Source organism: Lutra lutra, chromosome 2 (genome assembly GCF_902655055.1).
Source record: "Lutra lutra chromosome 2, mLutLut1.2, whole genome shotgun sequence".
NCBI classification, from domain to species: Eukaryota; Metazoa; Chordata; class Mammalia; order Carnivora; family Mustelidae; genus Lutra; species Lutra lutra.
Window position 1 is genome coordinate 136,785,785 of NC_062279.1, and position 19,917 is coordinate 136,805,701.

The 19,917-nt window shown below is 38.5% G+C and overlaps 1 protein-coding gene across 11 annotated transcripts in view; it reads right to left on the reverse strand.

Annotated features, from left to right (window-relative positions):
- Positions 1-19,917, reverse strand: part of ELF2 (E74 like ETS transcription factor 2) — a 100,236-nt gene that overhangs the window by 66,736 nt on the left and 13,583 nt on the right. For 6 of the 11 annotated variants that reach the window (XM_047718457.1, XM_047718460.1, XM_047718455.1 and 3 more), the window contains exon 2: positions 723-810. The exons of 3 other annotated variants lie outside the window; for them this stretch is intronic. The gene's annotated coding sequence lies outside the window, so the exon portion shown is untranslated. The remainder of the gene's footprint in view (positions 1-722; positions 811-19,917) is intronic. 2 more of the 11 variants (XM_047718456.1, XM_047718459.1) reach the window with 1 other exon arrangement.

A 19,917-nucleotide genomic window follows, 5' to 3' on the forward strand; every position in this document is an offset into this window, starting at 1 on the left:
TTATGCATTAGATTATTCCTATAAAGTTATATTTTATTTGATTTTATGTAGGTTATATTTTTCATAAAAGAATTAAAGATTTATTTGTTACAGATTTTCAGATAAAAATTAAATAATGCAGAAAAATGAAGTATATTTAAATAGAAATGAATATACATTTCTTTTTTTTTTTATATTTTATTTGTTTATTTGACAGAGAGCTAGAGAGAGAGCACAAGTAAGCAGAGCGGCAGGGAGAGAGGGAGAGAGAGAAGCAGGCTCTCTGCTGAGCAGGGAGCCCGATGCGGGGCTTGATCCCAGGACCCTGGAATCATGACCCGAGCCGAAGGCAGCCGCTTAACCAACTGAGCCACCCGGGTGCCCCAACATTTCTAATAAATCATTCCATTAATATCATGCCCTATGTTAAATTTGACCCCTGGCACTATACAGATATGAAAATAAAATAAAGAATTTCCATAAATTTATACAATAAAAGAAATACCTGGAAAAAAAAGCAGAAATTTCACACCTTCTAAAATTCATTCAGGACTGTTAGTATTATTTTTTATCTTATCACAGACAATGGGATAGGATGTATTTGTATTTTAACAACAAAAATTAGTAAAAATCCACAGTTCATATCACACTAAAGCTCACTACTATCATAAAAGGTAATGACTATTTTCAATATCTGTTTTCTTAACACTTAGGTAATAATAGCAGAAATAAAGTTTACTTACAATTTGAATGTTAAGTAGTGTAATCATCCTTCACTATTTTCACAAGTTGGCAAGAGCTAAAATATAAACCAGCAGTTCTTTGGAACTACTATGTGGGGGAAAAAAGACAGTATTAATATAATTCCATTTGAAAATATTTTACCCAAAATAGGTGTGATTCAGATAATATGTACTTCTTACAATAAGCCATCTCCAAATCCTGATAATACACATTATATAATGGACATAATAAAGAAATTATTTCTAGGCTATTGAAGAATCAGAAATCTTTATCAAACTTAAAATTTTAAGTCACCACTAAATTGTCAAATTACTGAATACAGACAGACCCAACATGCTATGGCCTAGGCCTCATACCATGGGCTATATTTCAAGTAACCAACAGGATTTTAACATCTGGCTGCAAGCATAAACCCTGATGCCCAGGATTATAAAATCAGGCTTAAAAACCCTAACCCAAAAACTACTGTAACACAAAATCAATGATATGCTGCCTATTAAGTCACTTTCCTGCTCTCTCACCCTCCACACCTAGCTTCCATATACATCCAAACATCCCGAGCCTCCTCAAACATCTCCCTCCCTTCAGAGGCTAATGGAACGACCTATGTACTGGATGTTAGGTCTTGCTCCATCAATTACTCCCTCCTTTTCCTTAACCTTCTCTTACAACATTGGGTCCTTCCCCTCAAAATGGCAGGATCTGTAAGACCCTTTCATCTTAAACACAGAAAAGTCATCCTCCATGACCCTGCAAAGCCCTCCAGCTACTGTTCTAGTTTGCTCCTTTCTCAGAGATGAATCTAGGGGGAAATCTCCTATCTTCTGTCTCCACTTCCTAATTCCTCAGGTGTTCCTCCTTTTATGGAAGTTTGGCATCTATCACCCCCAAATGAAATTTTTACTAAATTCCGATTGTCAGTCAAATCCAATGGATATACCTGTTTTCACAGGACTTGATGTCTCTTAAGTATTTGACACTACTGATCATTCCCTCCTTGAAACTCTATCTTGAATTTATCTTCTTCCTCTCTAACTACTCTTTTTCAATTCCCTCCTGTAGGCCAACCCCTAATTTTTGGGGGCTTAGAGCAAGAGTACAAATGGAAGCCTACATTCTACGTGTCTAAATATTTTAAAGTTATAAATCAAGCTAACAAGCTGTTAAATTATTATTCTATCCTCCCATCTTGACATATATACTTTTATAACAACCTAAAAGGCTAAGTTCTGATTTGGAATTCTCAAACTCCCTCAAGTTCTATAGTGGCATGGGAGTCACTCAAATTCTTTGAGAGCCCTCCCCTTCCTCTCCTCCCACCTTTAGTTCCACTCCATTCATAAGGAGCCTCATATGTATACATGTCGACATCCCATCCCACAAGTCCAAGTTCTGGCCACATGCCTGCACACAGCAGTTGCTTGGTCATCACTTAAGCCTAGAGAAGCCCATACATGTGTTCAGTCAAGAGAGGAGAGAATCAGAGAAGAGGCTTTTGAAGTGCTACATGGGCAGGGAATTCTGGGGTTCAAATACTCAGAACTTAATGTAGAAATGGGTATCAAATGAACGAGTTTCCTTGTGCACCTCGCACCCCCCCACACCCATATCCTCATTCTATCAGGAGGGGTAAAACTCAACAAAGGCCCAATGAGGACCTCTGAAGCACAAGGCCTAGGTTCCTGCTTAGCAAAGTCAAAGAACAGTGCTTACATGAAGGTGTTTCCAGAATCCCATCCCTAATCCTCTTCTGACTCTTTATGCTTTCTCTAAGCTATCTCATGTACTGCCACTGCTTCATGCAAATCTTTCTTCCACTCTAAACCATTTTAATGGGTTCCGGTTTGTCTACTAGACAGTTTCTTTCTTTCTTTCTTTTTCTTTCTTTCTTTTTTTAAAGATTTTATCTATTTATTTGAGAGAGAGAAAGAAAGGACACAAGCAAGGGGAGGGGCAGAGAGAGAGAGGGAAAAGCAGGTTCCCCTGCTGAGCAGGGAGCTCAATGCAGGGCTCAATCTCAGGACCCCAGGATCATGACCTGAACTGAAGGCAGACACCTAACTGATTGAGCCACCCAGGCATCCCTGTCTACTAGACACTTTCTTGCCTCTACTTCTTTGTGAAATTAAATAGGGTATAAATAAATAGCAAGCATCTATTCCAAGATATCCCAGGCACTCCATTAATTAATTTAGTCATTCAGCAAATATTGAGCACCTATTATATGCTAATAGTTCTCAGTGCTAGAGGTACAGCAGGGAATAAAGTAAAAATCCTCATTCTTATGGATCTTAAATTCCAGTGGGAAGAGATGAAAATAAAATGTGTATAGTATACATGTAGATGGTGACAAAGGCTAAGGAGACAAATGAATCAAAGGGAAAGAACATTCAGCAGGGAAGAGAACTATAATTTCAAACTGGGTTGTCAGAGAAGGATTCACTAAAAAAGTGACATATGAATAAAGACCCGAAAGTAGGGAGTGAGCTGTGCCAATGACTGGGGGAAGAGCCCTCTAGTCAAAGGAAAGGGAAATACAGTAACTTCAGGATGGAGTACACCGTACTAGTTCAAGGATCAGCAAGAAGGGCACTGTGGCTGGAGTGAAGTGAGCAAAAGGAAGAAAGAATAGAAGAAAATGGGAGAGAAAGGGGAGGGGGACATGTAGGCCCTCCTTGAGGTCTGTGACTTTTACTCCAGGAAAGAAGAGTTTTATGCAGAGAGATGGATGATTTGATTATTATGGGAATCATTCAGAAGCTGGGTTGAAAACAGATAAGGGGACAAGGGCATAAACAGGAAGATCATTTAGGAAGCTACTATAATAATTAGGTGAGAAATGATAGTGGTTAGGACCAGAGCGGTAGGTTCTGGAGAGGGTGAAAAGTGGTCAACTGTTGGATATATTTCAAAAGTAAATGGACAAGATTTTATAGCAATGTAAATACGGATATGAGATAAAAAGAAGAATCAAAAATGAATCCAAAGATAGCAGTCGGAGCACAATGGAATAGCCATTAAATGGGCTAGGGAAAAGTGTGGGAAAAGAAGTTCAATGTGTCTCAAACTAAACCCACTTTTTCCTCTGCTCGGAAAACATATTACCTCTCCTATTGTGCTTAGCTCAGAAAGCTACCCTAACACCCACACAAGTTATCTAAAAAGTAAAGTTCCTAAAGTTCAGAGTTCCTGAAAAACCATCATACTCTCTCATTCTTGAACCAATCTCTATAATCTCATATCCTCTGACCTAGCCAAGGTCTTTTTTTTTAAGCTCATTTATTTATTTGACAGAGAAAGAGAGAGCACAGGCAAAGGGAGCAGCAGGCAGAGGAAGAGAAGCAGCAGCCTCCCCACTGAGCAGACCCTGGGGTCATGACCTGAGCCGAAGGCAGATGCTTAACCAACTGAGCCACCCAAGTGCCCCTCAATATCACTTTCTATCACTCTCTTCCCCATCCACACATGTACCTCCCTCATAAAAACATCAGTGAAATAACAGCTTCCAGCAGATCCTTCACTTGGTACCTCTTACCAATCTTAAAGCACAACACCTATGCCTTTCTTTCAAGGTCCTCTAAAGTCCTGCTCCTCTTTACCTTCCTAAACTTACTTCCGACTATTCTCCCAAAGTACCATTTTTTTTTTTAAGATTTTATTTGACAGAGAGAGAGAGAGATCACAAGTAGGCAGAGAGGCAGGCAGAGAGAGAGAGAGAGAGGGGAGGAAGGAGGCTCCCTGCGGAGCAGAGAGCCCAACGCGGGGCTCGATCCCAGGACCCTGGCATCATGACCTGAGCTGAAGGCAGAGGCTTTAACCCACTGAGCCACCCACGCGCCCCACCAAAGTACCAAATTTTAAAAATCTGTGTTTTGTATCACCTAAACTAGTGCCTTTCATATAGCAGATACACAGTAAAGATATGACGAATACAAGAATAAACGAACATGTTCCCATCAGAAAAGTATCTTCACTGTTCACTATACATACCATGCTCATTCCCATCCCATCCCTTTGCTAGTCCTCTTCTCTCACCCTTTTCTTTGATTATTGAAATTCCACCTGATCCTCAAGGACAAATTTTTCCCTACAATGACATTACCTCTTTCCTATCTCTTACTATACCAGTTCTTTCAATAATATTTATTGAGCACTTACTAAATACCAAATACAGAACTATGCCAGAAACACAAAAATAGTCAGGACTCAGCCTTCAAACAGCTTAAAGTCTGGTAAGGAGAAACAACATAGAAACAATTACAATCATGTAAATGTCATTAAAGAAACTACAAAGTACAATGGGAATATTAAAAAAAGGAACATCTAAGTCGACCTCGGGGAGTTCTACAGAGACTTCAGAAAGAAGCCATCATTTACTCTGGGACTAGAAGACAGGATAGAAATTGACATAGCAATAAGAAGAGAAACAACTCTGAATAATAAATGTTATTCTCAGGACTGAAAAAAACCTGCAAAATGATAAAAACTTAAGTATCACTCAGAAGTAAATTCTGCTCAGACTGTTAGTTGCTTAGAGTACAAATCACTCTCTCATCAGAAACAGTTTATGTGTATCACTTTATTTATATAAACTACAAAAAAAAAACAAGGAAAACCCAAACTATGATACTAGAAATAGGATACTATGGGCAACTGCCTGGCTAGCTCAGTCCATAGAACAGGACACTCTTAGAAATAGGATACTATGTTACAAAGGGTGAATATCACTAATATATAAAGAACACTTAAAATAGAGGAATAAAGGAACAAAAAACCCAAGGGAAAAATAGAGAAAACAAGTAAACATACAATTCACTAAAGCAGATATAAAAATGGCCCTTAAACTTACGAAAAGATGTTCAAATTCACTCATAGGGAAATACAAATTTTTTATAAACCTTTTTAAATAAGAGAACTTTTCTCTCAAGTTGGTGAGAATTAAAATGTATGACTTACATTCTTTTGATAAAGCTGTGCACTTATACACTGCTGGTGAGAATCAAACTGATATAATTTGGTAATATCTAAGCAAATTGTATACACACTTTTTTTAAAGAGCTTTCTTATTTTTATTTTTTTTAAGATGTTATCTATTCATTTGACAGGAAGAGAGAGAGAGAGAAAGTACAAGTAGGGCAGAACGGCAGAGGGAGACAGAGAATCAGGCTCCCTGGTGAGCAAGGAGCCTGATGCAGGGTGATCCCAGGACCCTGAGATCATGACCGGAGTTGAAGGCAGACGCTTAACCGAATGAGTCACCCAGGCGCCCCTAAAGAGCTTTTTAAAAAAAAAAAAATTGTTTATTTAATTGGGGGGGGGGGCAGAAGGAAAGAATCTCAAAGCAGACTCTGCTGAGCATGGATCTCAATCTCACAACCCTGAGATCATGACCTGAGCCAAAATCAAGAGTTGGATGCCTAACCCACTGAGCCACCCATGCGCCCCTTACAGAGCTTTACTGAGATATAACTGACATTTCACTCAGTTTGCCCATTTAAAGTATATAACTCGATGGTTTTTAGTGTATTAAGAAGTACAATCATCAACAGAATCTAATTTTAGAACACTTCCAGCACCAACACCCCCCAAAAAAGTCCCATGTGCATTTGCAGTCACTCCCCAATCTTTCCCAACCCTTAGTCCCTGACAACCATTAACCTACTTTCCTTTTTTTTTTTTTTTTAAAGATTTTATGTATTTGACATAGGGAGAGATCACAAGTAGGCAAAGAAGCAGGCGGGGGGTGTGGAGGCAGACTCCTCGCTGAGCAGAGAGCCCAATGCAGGGCTCAATCCCAAGACCCTGAGATCGTGACCTGAGCCAAAGACAGATGCTCAACCAACTGAGCCACACACGCGCCCCCATTAACCTACTTTCTATCTCTAGAGATTTGCTTGTACTGGCCATTTCCTATAAATAGCTTTATATAACATATGGACTTTTGTGACTGGTTTCTTTCACTAGATATAATGTTTTCAATATTCATCTATGTGTAACGTGTGTTAGTGGAGCAACATAGGGATTAGGAATGTTACCCCTTCATGCGGTCAAAAATCCAGATACAAATTTTCACTTGACTACTAAGAGCCTACTGTTGACTGAAAGCCTTACCAATTAGATAAACAGTCAATTAACACATATTTTGTATCCTATATGTATTACACACTTGATTCTCAGAAGAAGTTAGAGAAAATAAAATGTTAAGAAAATCTTAAGGAAGAGAAAATACATTTACAGTAGTGTATTTATTGAAAAAAAATCGTGTGCAAGTAGACCCATGCAGCTCAAACTGGTGTTACTCAAAGGTCAACTACATTTCTTTTTGTTGCTGAATAATACTCTAATCAATAGATAGATCATATTTTATTTATCCATGCATCAGTTGATGCAAATCTGGGTTGTATTCTACTTTATCACTATTGTAAATATTGCTGCTATGAAAATTCATGTACAAATTTTTTTTTAAAGATTTTGTTTATTTATTTGAGAGAGAGACAGTGAGAGAGAGCATGAGGTAGGAGAAGGTCAGAGGGAGAAGCAGACTCCCCATGGAGCTGGGAGCCTGATGTGGGACTCGATCCCGGGATTCTGGGATCATGACCTGAGCCGAAGGCAGTCGTCCAACCAACTGAGCCACCCAGGCGTCCCATTCATGTACAAATTTTTATGTGGACATATGCTTTCATCTCTCTTGGGGATATACCCAGGCATGGAATTGCTGAAACATACGGTAACTCTATATTAACATTTTGAAAAACTTTTTTCCAAAGTAGCTACACCATTTTACATTCTTTTCAGCACTCTATAAAGATTCTAATTTCTCCACATCTCCATCAACACATGTTGTAGGTAATCTGTTATGCAGCAATAGATAATACATCATCCTGGTAGATACAACAATGATCATTTGATAAAACTTTATAATTAAAGGGGCACCTGGGTGGTTCAGTCAGTTAAGACTTTGCCTTCAGCTCAGGTCATGATCCCAGGGTCCTGGGATTGAGTCCCAAGTTGGGCTCCCTGCTAAACAGGGAGTCTGCTTCTCCTTCTACCTGCCACTCCCCCTGCTTATGTGCTCATGGTCTTGCTTGCTCTCTCTGAAAAAACAACAACAACAACAACAACAACAAAAACCAGGATGCCTGAGTGGCTCAGTCGGTTAAGCATCTGCCTTTGGCTCAGGTCATGATCCCAGGGTCCTGGGATCGAGTCTCACATCGGGTTCCCTGCTCAGTGGGGAGCCTGCTTCTCCTTTTGCCTGCTTGTATGCTCTCTGACAAATAAATCAAATCTTTAAAAAATAGTTTTAAAAAATTTAAAAACCTTCAGTGACTCGCTTTTCTCTTTGGACTAAAATCTAAGTTCATTAACATGAGATACACTTAAAAAGAAAAGAAAAGAAAAAGAAATAAACTTTATAATTAAAAACAATGCAGCCAAAACTCAATGACAAAATATTTAAACTTTCCCCTGAAACTGGGACCAGAAAAACTGTATCTACAATTACTACTTCAATTCAAACTTCACTAGCAATCCTGACTTGTAAAGTATAATAAGAAAAAATTAAAAGGTATAAGAAATGGAAAGGAAGATAGGAAGCTATCATTGCTTGCAGATGATAAGACTATCTACACAGAAAATCCAAAAGAATCTTCAGAGTGTTTGCAAAGTATGTGGATGTAGATCAATATATAAAAATCAACTGTTTTAGTCATCAAAAATCTCCAAACAAACAAAAGCCCAGGGCCAGACGGCTTCCCAGGGGAATTCTACCAAACATTTAAAGAAGAACTAATTCCTATTCTCCTGAAACTGTTCCAAAAAATAGAAATGGAAGGAAAACTTCCAAACTCATTTTATGAGGCCAGCATCACCTTGATCCCAAAACCAGACAAGGATCCCATCAAAAAAGAGAACTACAGACCAATATCCTTGATGAACACAGATGCAAAAATTCTCACCAAAATACTAGCCAATAGGATTCAACAGTACATTAAAAGGATTATTCACCATGACCAAGTGGGATTTATTCCAGGGCTGCAAGGTTGGTTCAACATCCGCAAATCAATCAATGTGTTACAACACATTAATAAAAGAAAGAACAAGAACCATATGATACTCTCCATAGATGCTGAAAAAGCATTTGACAAAGTACAGCATCTTTTCCTGATCAAAACTCTTCAAAGGGTAGGGATAGAGGGCACATACCTCAATATTATCAAAACCATCTATGAAAAACCCACCGCAAATATCATTCTCAATGGAGAAAAACTGAAAGCTTTTCCGCTAAGGTCAGGAACACGGCAGGGATGTCCATTATCACCACTGCCATTCAACATAGTACTAGAAGTCCTACCCTCAGCAATCAGACAACAAAAGGAAATTAAAGGCATCCAAATCGGCAAAGAAGAAGTCAAACTATCACTCTTCGCAGATGATATGATACTATATGTGGAAAACCCAAAAGACTCCACTCCAAAACTGTTAGAACTTGTACAGGAATTCAGTAAAGTGTCAGGATATAAAATCAATGCACAGAAATCAGTTGCATTTCTCTACACCAACAACAAGAAGAAGAAAGAGAAATTAAGGAGTCAATCCCATTTACAATTGCACCCAAAACTATAAGACACCTAGGAATAAACCTAACCAAAGAGGCTAAGAATCTATACACAGAAAACTATAAAGTACTCATGAAAGAAATTGAGGAAGACACAAAGAAATGGAAAAATGTTCCATGCTCCTGGATTGGAAGAATAAATATTGTGAAAATGTCTATGCTACCTAAAGCAATCTACACATTTAATGCAATTCCTATCAAAGTACCATCCATTTTTTTTCAAAGAAATGGAACAAATAATTCTAAAATTTATATGGAACCAGAAAAGACCTCGAATAGCCAAAGGAATATTGAAAAAGAAAGCCAAAGTTGGTGGCATCACAATTCCGGACTTCAAGCTCTATTACAAAGCTGTCATCATCAAGACAGCATGGTACGGGCACAAAAACAGACACATAGATCAATGGAACAGAATAGAGAGCCCAGAAATAGACCCTCAACTCTATGGTCAACTAATCTTCAACAAAGCAGGAAAGAATGTCCAATGGAAAACTGGACAGCCACATGCAGAAAAATGAAATTGGATCATTTCCTTACACCACACACGAAAATAGACTCAAAATGGATGAAGGACCTCAATGTGAGAAAGGAATCCATCAAAATCCTTGAGGAGAACACAGGCAGCAACCTCTTCGACCTCAGCCGCAGCAACATCTTCCTAGGAACATCGCCAAAGGCAAGGGAAGCAAGGGCAAAAATGAACTATTGGGATTTTATCAAGATCAAAAGCTTTTGCACAGCAAAGGAAACAGTGAACAAAACCAAAAGACAACTGACAGAATGGGAGAAGATATTTGCAAACGACATATCAGATAAAGGGCTAGTGTCCAAAATCTATAAGGAACTTAGCAAACTCAACACCCAAAGAACAAATAATCCAATCAAGAAATGGGCAGAAGACATGAACAGACATTTCTGCAAAGAAGACATCCAGATGGCCAACAGACATATGAAAAAGTGCTCCATATCACTCGGCATCAGGGAAATACAAATCAAAACCACAATGAGATATCACCTCACACCAGTCAGAATGGCTAAAATTAACAAGTCAGGAAATGACAGATGCAGGCGAGGATACGGAGAAAGGGGAACCCTCCTACACTGTTGGTGGGAATGCAAGCTGGTGCAACCACTCTGGAAAACAGCATGGAGGTTCCTCAAAATGTTGAAAATAGAATTACCCTATGGCCCAGCGATTGCACTACTGGGTATTTACCCTAAAGATACAAACATAGTGATCCGAAGGGGCACGTGCACCCGAATGTTTATAGCAGCAATGTCTACAATAGCCAAACTATGGAAAGAACCTAGATGTCCATCAACAGATGAATGGATAAAGAAGTGGTAGATATACACAATGAAATACTATGCAGCCATCAAAAGAAATGAAATCTTGCCATTTGCGACGACGTGGATGGAACTAGAGGGTATCATGCTTAGCGAAATAAGTCAATCAGAGAAAGACAACTATCATATGATCTCCCTGATATGAGGGAGAGGAGATGCAACATGGGGGGTTGAGGGGGTAGGAGAAGAGTAAATAAAACAAGATGGGATTGGGAGGGAGACAAACCATAAGTGACTCTTAATTTCACAAAACAAACTGAGGGTTGATGGGGGGAGGGGGTTTGGGAGGGGGGGTGGGGATGGACATTGGGGAGGGTGTGTGCTATGGTGAGTGCTGTGAAGTGTGTAAACCTGGCGATTCAGAGACCTATACCCCTGGGGATAAAAATATATTATATGTTTATTAAAAATAAAATAAAATAAAAATCAACTGTTTTTCTATACAGAAGCAACAAACAGAAAATGTAATCTTTAAGAAGGATAAACCAGCAACAAACAGAAAATGTAATCTTTAAAAAGGACAGCAGGCGGGGCGCCTGGGTGGCTCAGTGGGTTAAAGCCTCTGCCTTCAGCTCAGGTCATGATCCCAGGGTCCTGGGATCGAGCCCCACATCGGGCTCTCTGCTCGGTGGGGAGCCTGCTTCCTCCTCTCTCTCTGCCTGCCTCTCTGCCTACTTGTGATCTCTGTCTGTCAAATAAATAAATAAAATCTTTAAAAAAAAAAAAAAAAAGGACAGCAGGCACCTGGGTGGCTGAGTCGGTTAAGCATCAGCTCTTGATTTCAGCTCAGGTCATGATCCCAGAGTCCTGAGATCCAGCTTCATGTCAGGCTCCACACTGAGAGGGGAGCCTGCTTAATTAAGATTCTCTCTCCCGGGGGGCGGGGGGCGCCTGGGTGGCTCAGTGGGTTAAAGCCTGTGCCTTCGGCTCAGGTCATGATCTCAGGGTCCTGGGGATCGAGCCCTGCATTGGGCTCTCTGCTCTGCAGGGAGCCTGCTTCCCACCTCTTTCTCTCTGCCTGCCTCTTTGCCTACTTATGATCTCTGTCTATCAAATAAACAAAATCATTTTTTAAAAATTTTTAAAAAAAGATTCTCTCTCAGCCCTGTTCCCTCTCTCACTCTCAAAATAATAATAATGATAATAATCTTACAAATAACTAAATATGGTAACATAATCACAAAAAGTACAAGATACCTAAGATTCAATCTAACAAAAAATATACAAAGACCTCTATGGAGAAAATCATATAATGTATTGAAAGGAATTTAAAAAGTCTTATGTATTTGTAGAGAAAACCATGCTCACAGAAAGAAAGGCTCCATATTTTAAAGACGTCAATTCTCACCAAATTCATCTAATAAATTCAATATATTTCCAGCCAAAAATCCCAAAAGGGCTTTATTTTTTTAAAGATTTTATTTATTTATTTATTTATTTGACAGATAGAACACAAGTAGGCAGAGAGCCAGGCAGAGGGAGAGGGAGAAACAGGCTCACCGCTGAGCAGAGAGCCCCACGTGGGGCTCGATCCCAGGACCCTGGGGATCATGACCTGAGCCAAAGGCAGCTGCTTAACCGGCTGAGCCACCCAGGCGCCCCTCAAAAGGGTTTTATTAAAAAAAAAAAAAACTTAACAATAGTGGGGAAAAAAAGTATGTAAAAGAGTAAAGGGCAAAGTTAGCCAAGAACCTCCTGAAGAATTACCCTACCTAGTCTATAAAGTTAAGTAATAAGTAAAGTAAGTAGTGGTGTATATATAGTCAAATATCCTAATGGAACAGAATCTAAAGGTCAGAAAAAGACTCCTGCATATTGGAAACAATATATGACAGAGGCAGTATTAAAATCAGTGAAAAAAACATTTAATAAATGGCATGAAAACAAGTAATTATCCATACAAGATAAGAAATTAAATCATTACTTCACACCATTCACAAAACAAATTACAGGTATATGCTAAAGACCGAAATATACAAAATACTTTGCAAAATTAGAAGAAAATACAGACTATCTTCACAAACTCAATTAAGGAGAAATTACTAGATAAGACATGGAAAGCAAAAAAAAAAAAAAAAAACAATTAATGAACTTGACTACACCAACTTTCTTTTTTTTTAATGCATAAAAACAGAAACTAAAAACAAAACTGAAAGACAAGAGACCGGGTAAATTTATTTCCCTCCTTCCAAAAAAGAAAACGGTGGGGCAGGAGAAGGAACTCCTACTAATTAATTATATATAATCAAAATTCTATTAAAGATTTTTTTAAAGATTTTATTTATTTATTTGACAAAGAGAGAAATCACAAGTAGGCAGAGAGGCAAGCAGAGAGTTGGGAGGGGAAGCAGGCTCCCTGCTGAGCAGAAAGCCTGATGTGGGGGCTTGATCCCAGGACCTTGAGATCATGACCTGAGCCGAAGGCAGAGGTTTAACCCACTGAGCCACCCAGGCACCCTCTATTAAAGATTTTTATATAATCTGTATTAAGATACACATTGGTAAAAGTCAAGTGAATTCTTGACAAGGTTCTAGTTGTCATGATGAATGATGTGTGTTTATTAGATTATTAAAAATAAACAAATAGCCATGCTTGTATTCAAGCGTGTCATAAATTGAGAATTATGATTCATCTAATTTTGTATAACTGGGGTCCAAGGAAGGGGGTTCAAAACCATATTGACTTTATTAGTTTCCCACCTAAAGTGTGAAAACCTGAATTGTTTCTTTTTAAATATGTCATGTAAACTGAAACATATTTACTAATTCCTTACAAAGTCTCTCTTTTACAATTTAACAGGCTAGATTAATTATTTCTCATCTAATTGCTTCTTAATGCAATTTCCAATTTGTAAGAAAGCTATATCAGCACAAGGGTTAATTATCTTGTTTGCTATTGCAGCAATTACAGCTAAACAACAGAAGGAAGAAGGGCAATTCCATTTAAATGACATTCAAGAAAAGGTAGAACTATAGGAGCAGAAAAATCAATGGGAAGAAGCTGATCTCCAAGGGCACAAAGAAATTTCTGGGATGATAGAAATGTTCTTTTATTTTTTCAAAGATTTCTTTATTTGAGAGACAGAGGGAAAGAGCACAAGCAGGTGAGAGAGAATCTCAAGCAAACTGTGCTGAGCGAGAAGCCCGACTCAGGGCTCCATCCCACCATGTGAAGTCAGGACCTGAGCAGAAACCAGGAGTCGGATGCTCAACCGACTGCACCACCCAGCTGTGTGCCTTGGGGTGATAGAAATGTTCTATATCTTGATTGTGGTAATGATTGCAATGCTATGAATTTGTCAAACACATAGAAATGTATGAATTTCACTATATGTAAATTAAGCTTCAATAAACGACTTTAAAAGAGGAGAAGAGTGTTTAAAATTAGAATTTAATATATTAAAGAAACACTCTTATTCAATATTAACAATATTATGATATTAAGAGCTGTAGCTTGTAATCCAAATCCATAAGCAGTTTGTTTTAAATATCGTTCCTTTTCTTTCTTTTTTTTTTTTAACAATTTTATTTATTTTTGTGAGAGAGAGAGAGAGAGCGTTGAATGTGCAAGCAGGGAAGGGGAGTTGGAGGGAGAAGCAGACTCCCTGCTGAGCAGGGAGCCCAATGCAGGACTTGATTCAAAACTTGATATCAGGCCCCTGGGATCATGACCTGAGCCAAAGACCGATGCTTGACCAACTGAACCACAGGCACCCATTCACATACAGTTTAATTCACAACTGACTCCTGCCCATAGATCAGTGAATTCTCACCCCCCCCCAAAATCCTTATTATTCTTAGCCATTTTACTGGTAAAATTAAATGTTTTTAAAACAGAATTCAATTCCTGAAATACTTCTGATTCGTATAGTTTCACCATGTATTTTTCTAATTACTGAACCACAAAATTTTATGCATCATCTATTCATCCTTAGGCTCTATGAAATAGGTATAATTATCCCCCTTATTACATGAAGACTATTTTTGACAGTATCTTTTATATTTAAGAGCTAGTATGATTTAACAGTTAAGAGCCTGTTGGCTACTGCATCCCCAGAACATAGTAGGTGCTCAGCAAATATTTGTTGAGTTTTGGCTTTACCTCTATGTTATCTTGGACAATTATTTATCTCTTTAAACTTCAATGTCCTCACCCATAATAAGAGAGTAAAACAACTCTGGGAATTAGGTGTGTTTAGTTCTTTTCATTCCTTACATAAAGTCTCTGGCACACTATGAACACTGAATGTCACTGAACTTATTATCATCTACTCGATAGAATATTGGAACTATATCATATTGCTAAAGCTTCATGTAAGAATAAAGCAGAAGGAGAATAGATGATAATATCTAAAACCCAATTGTTCTTTATGTAGAATTGAGACATTCATTCTTATAATTTGTTCATTCTCATAATTTGTTAAAACAAAAATTAGCAGAACTATATATATATATACATTTTAAAGGTATAAAAAGCAGGGGCACCTGGTTGGCTCAGTCAGAAGACCATGTGAATCTTGATCTCAGGGTGAGTTGTGAGTTTGAGTTGAGTCCCATGTTAGGTATAAGGGATTATTTAAAAAAAAACTTTTTTAAAAGTTGTATTTATTTGACAGAGAGAAACATAGCGAGAGAGGGAACACAAGCAGGGGGAGTGGGAGAGGGAAAAGCAGACTTCCCACTGAGCAGGGAGCCCGATGGGGAGCTCGATCCCAGGACTCCAAGATCATGACCTGAGCCACTTAACTAAGCCACCCAGGCGCCCCAGTAAATAAACTTCTAAAATTAAGTAAGGGGCATCTGGGTGGCTCAGCCAGTTAAGTGTTCAATTCTTGATTTCAGCTCAAGTCATGATCTCAGGGTCCTGGGATCAAGTCCCACATTAGGTTCCATGCTTTTGGAGTCTCCTTGAGATTCTCTTTCCCTCTCCTCTGCCCCTTCCCCCTTGCATTTTCTCTCTCTCTCTCTAAATAAAACAAAATCTTAAAAAAACTTTTAAATAAATAAAAGGATAAACAGTAAGCTAATGAATCTTTTAAAAAAAGATTCCTTTGAAATGGGAATGAGATCATGTTGAGGAACTATGTCTAAGAAGTATACCCTTCAGAAATAGTTGGGCCCGTAAGTAAGGGCTGGAAAAAATTTTGGCAGCAAGAGTTTATGTCATGGGACCTACTTTTTAGGCCAAGGTGATTGATCTAGATATTTAAAATTGGATGCGAGAAACTTACAGGAGAAGAGAAATTTATAGGATTAACGCAATTGCAGAAATTGCATAGGATAAAAGAAAATTATTTTAATCTGGAAGAGATCTTAGAGCTCACAGAAAATTGCGTGAAATAGCTTGCCAACCATAAAAAACGTTTTGCATTTCAAGAGTCCCACACCATGGATAACAATAACAATATTCTCATTTACTCATGGCCCTGACATTGTTACTCAGTTAAGATACATGTTCTTAATCTTATATATTCATATATGAAATATGTATGAATGATATATGGATAGGGTGAACTTAGATAATCCGTGATTTCATCTAAATTGTTTAAAATATTTTTTAAAAGATTTTATTTATTATTTATTTAGTCAGAGAGAGAGAGAGCACACAAACAGGGGGAGTGGCAGGCAGAGGGAGAAGCAGGCTCCTGGCTGAGTAGGGAGCCCAATGTGGGACTTGATCCCAAGACTGTGGGATCATGACCTGAGCCGAAGGCAGACATTTAACCAACTGAGCCACTCAGGCATCCCTGTTTAAAATATTTTGATGCTTTCCTTGAAAACATTCTTTGGTTGGTTTCTTCAACCAAAGAACTACAATGGCCAGGTTCCCAGGTGTAACCTAATCAATGTTGACTTGTTCAACCTATTTTATGATGATTAAAATCTAATAGAGAAGTATCATCTAAAAATACTTTTGGGTCATGTGGGGCTCAGTTGGTTAAGCAACCAACTTGATTTTGGCTCTGGTCATGATCTCAGGATTGGAAGACTGAGTCTGTGCTGGGTGTGGAGCCTGTTTAAGACTCTCTCTCTCTCTCTGGGGCACCTGGGTGGCTCAGTGGATTAAAGCCTCTGCCTTCGGCTCAGGTCATGATCCCAGGGCCCTGGGATCAAGCCCCACATTGGGCTCTCTGCTCAGCGGGGAGCCTGCTTCTCCCTCTCTCTCTCTGCCTGCCTCTCTGCCTACCTGTGATCTCTCTCTCTGTCAAATAAATAAATAAAATCTTAAACAAACAAAAAAAAAAAGACTCTCTCTCTCCCTCTCCCCCATCCATCCCCACACTTGGACATGCGCACACATACACTTGCTCTCTTTAAAAAAACAGAAACAAAAACAAAAAAGGCATTTAAAAATACTTTGAATAATCAAACTACAATTATTTAAAGAACTCATGAGCAAAGAGACAGCAGGACAAAATCAACCTGACTTGGCTGCTATCGCCACCACTGGAGCTAAAACATGATACTGCTGCCTAGTTACACTCCTTTAATATTATTATCCTCCTAATCTCTGTTACCATTTCACATAATGGTCAAATTCTAGGGCAGCAAGAATAAGGGTCAGAATAAGTATGAGAAAGCAACCACATCAAGCACATTTTAGAATCCAACTCATCTCGGGATGCCTGGGTGGCACAGCTGGGTAAGCCCTCTGCTCAGATCATTATATTAGGGTCCTGGGATTCAGCCCTACATCAGGTTCTGTGCTCAGCACCAGTCTGCTTGGGTTTCTCTCTCCCCCTCCCTCTATACCGCCCCCACAAAATAAATAAATCTTTTTAAAAAAATATAGAATCCAACCTATCTTGAGGCTAAAGATAAGCAACAAAGTTCTGATTATTTATCAATAACCCCAAATTTATGTGACTATTCAGACTCAGACTTCATGAACTATTCATAAGAAATTCTAAATTGTGGGAATAAATATGTTTAGCCATGTATATTCTGCAAATAAGCAAACTTCCAAATCAATTAAGAACCAGACAAAAGGACTTGTACTACAAAGTTTAGTTAGGGAAAAAGTAATAATCAAAGTCAAGGCTTATGCCCTGACTGTTGCTCAGATGTTTTGAAAAGTCTAAAGTTTGGCCATAATAGCCTCTTGTTTATCCAAAAAGAGATACATAAAAAGCTTAGAAGACTTGTTTCAACTGGCTTATGGAAATCAAGCAACTCCTTTACAAGAGGCTAGGGCTAGAGGTGGTTGGGATATATGGCAGATTCCCAATCATTAAGAAAGCCTAAAATCTAGTTAAGTTCTATTCCAGAAAGCAAACTGGGGGAATTTTTCTTTTTTAAGGAGGGATAAATTGCTAGTTTAGCAATTTAATTTAATTTAATTTAGCAATTTAATTTAAGATCCTAAAGATCTTAGTATATTTATTTCTAAAACCTTAGCCAACTTCCTCACTTTCATGATTTAAAAAGGAAGCATAACTGCCTTATAGAAGAATCTTTTTTAATATTCTGATTTGATAGGATATGAATCCATTAAACTCAATTTATTCTGGAGGAAAGTCGATAACTAGCCTCGTTTAGAATATTTCGCATTCTTTTTCCAAACAATAAAGGGATAATAATAGGTAACATTCATATAGCACTGCTCTGTGCCAGGCATTGTTTTAAATTCATTATGTGTGTTAATCTATTTAATCTACACAATCCTACAAAACAGGTATTATCCATTTCCATTTTATATTTGGGAAAACTGAAGGCATGGGGAGATTCAAATAATTTACCCAAGGTCAAGCAACAGGCAAGTGACAGAGTCACAATTTCAACATAAGCAGTCTGGCTCCAGAGACTATCTATGCTCTTCATCTTTAAGTTTTTCTGCCTCATGATTGCATGAAAGTGTTCTTGTTTTTATTTTATTAAAACTATGAAAGAATCACATAAAACCTCTCCCACCCTATCCTGGGAAATTTTTCTATCTAATTTCTTACTGGCTCATAACATGGGCAATTAGAAGCCTTAAAGGTAAGTGGAAATTATATACATCTTATCTACATTAAGTATACAGACTTTTCTTTCTCTTTTCAAGAAAAAGGGGGGGGATGGGCAGGGGGATGAATTCTTTAACTCACAAATTGTCTCAAGTTCTATAGGCCTTCGGGAGAAAGTGACAGCATTAGAAATTCTTTCCACTGCTCTCTTCAAAGTTGAGTTTGTTTTTTAGAAAGAAATTTTGGCCTGGAATTCTATACTAGCAACAAGCAAAGATTCTCAGATATAAGCCTTATATCCTAATTCAAGTTTACCCATATTTCAAATAAAAAGAACTACCTGAAACCAAAATATAAACATTTTCATAGTGCTAAATATAGCTGTCTCAGTTGATGCAACATGCAACTCTTAATCTCAGTATTGTGAGTTTGAGCCCCAGATTGGGTATAGAGATTACCTAAAAATAAAAATCTTTAAAAGTAGACAGATAAGACAGATAGAAAGACATGGGGCGTCTGGGTGGCTCAGTGGGTTAAAGCCTCTGCCTTCAGCTCGTGGTCCCAGGGTCCTGGGATCGAGCCCCGCATCGGGCTCTCTGCTCAGCGGGGAGCCTGCTTCTCTCTCTCTCTCTGCCTGCCTCTCTGCCTACTTGTGATCTCTGTCAGATAAATAAATAAAAAATCTTAAAAAAAAAAAAAGATAGATAGACAGATCCCCTGCAGAAGCAACTAGGGGAAAAAGTACATCTACTCTCCCACTTTTGAGACCTGAACTATTTACAAGGTAGTAAAAGTTCTCAAAGTTTACAGATCCCTCCTCAGGGCCTGGAACATGGGCACATATAGGCCCACACAATTATAATGGGGGCACCTGGTTTGGTCATTATGATCCCAGGGTCCTGGGATTCAGCCTCGCATGGGACTCCCTGATCGGTAAGGAGCCTGCTTCTCCCTCTTCCACTCCCCCTACTTGTGTTCCCTCTCTCACGGTCTCTGTGTCAAATAAATAAATAAAATCTTTTTTAAAAGTTAAAAATTAGGGCACCTGGGTGGCTCAGTGGGTTGGGCCGCTGCCTTCGGCTCAGGTCATGATCTCAGGGTCCTGGGATCGAGTCCGGCATCGGGCTCTCTGCTCAGCAAGAAGCCTGCTTCCCTCTCTCTCTCTCTCTGCCTGCCTCTCCGTCTACTTGTGATCTCTCTCTGTCAAATGAATAAATAAAATCTTTAAAAAAAAAAAAGTTAAAAATTAAAAAATAAAAATAAAATAGAATAAAATACAAG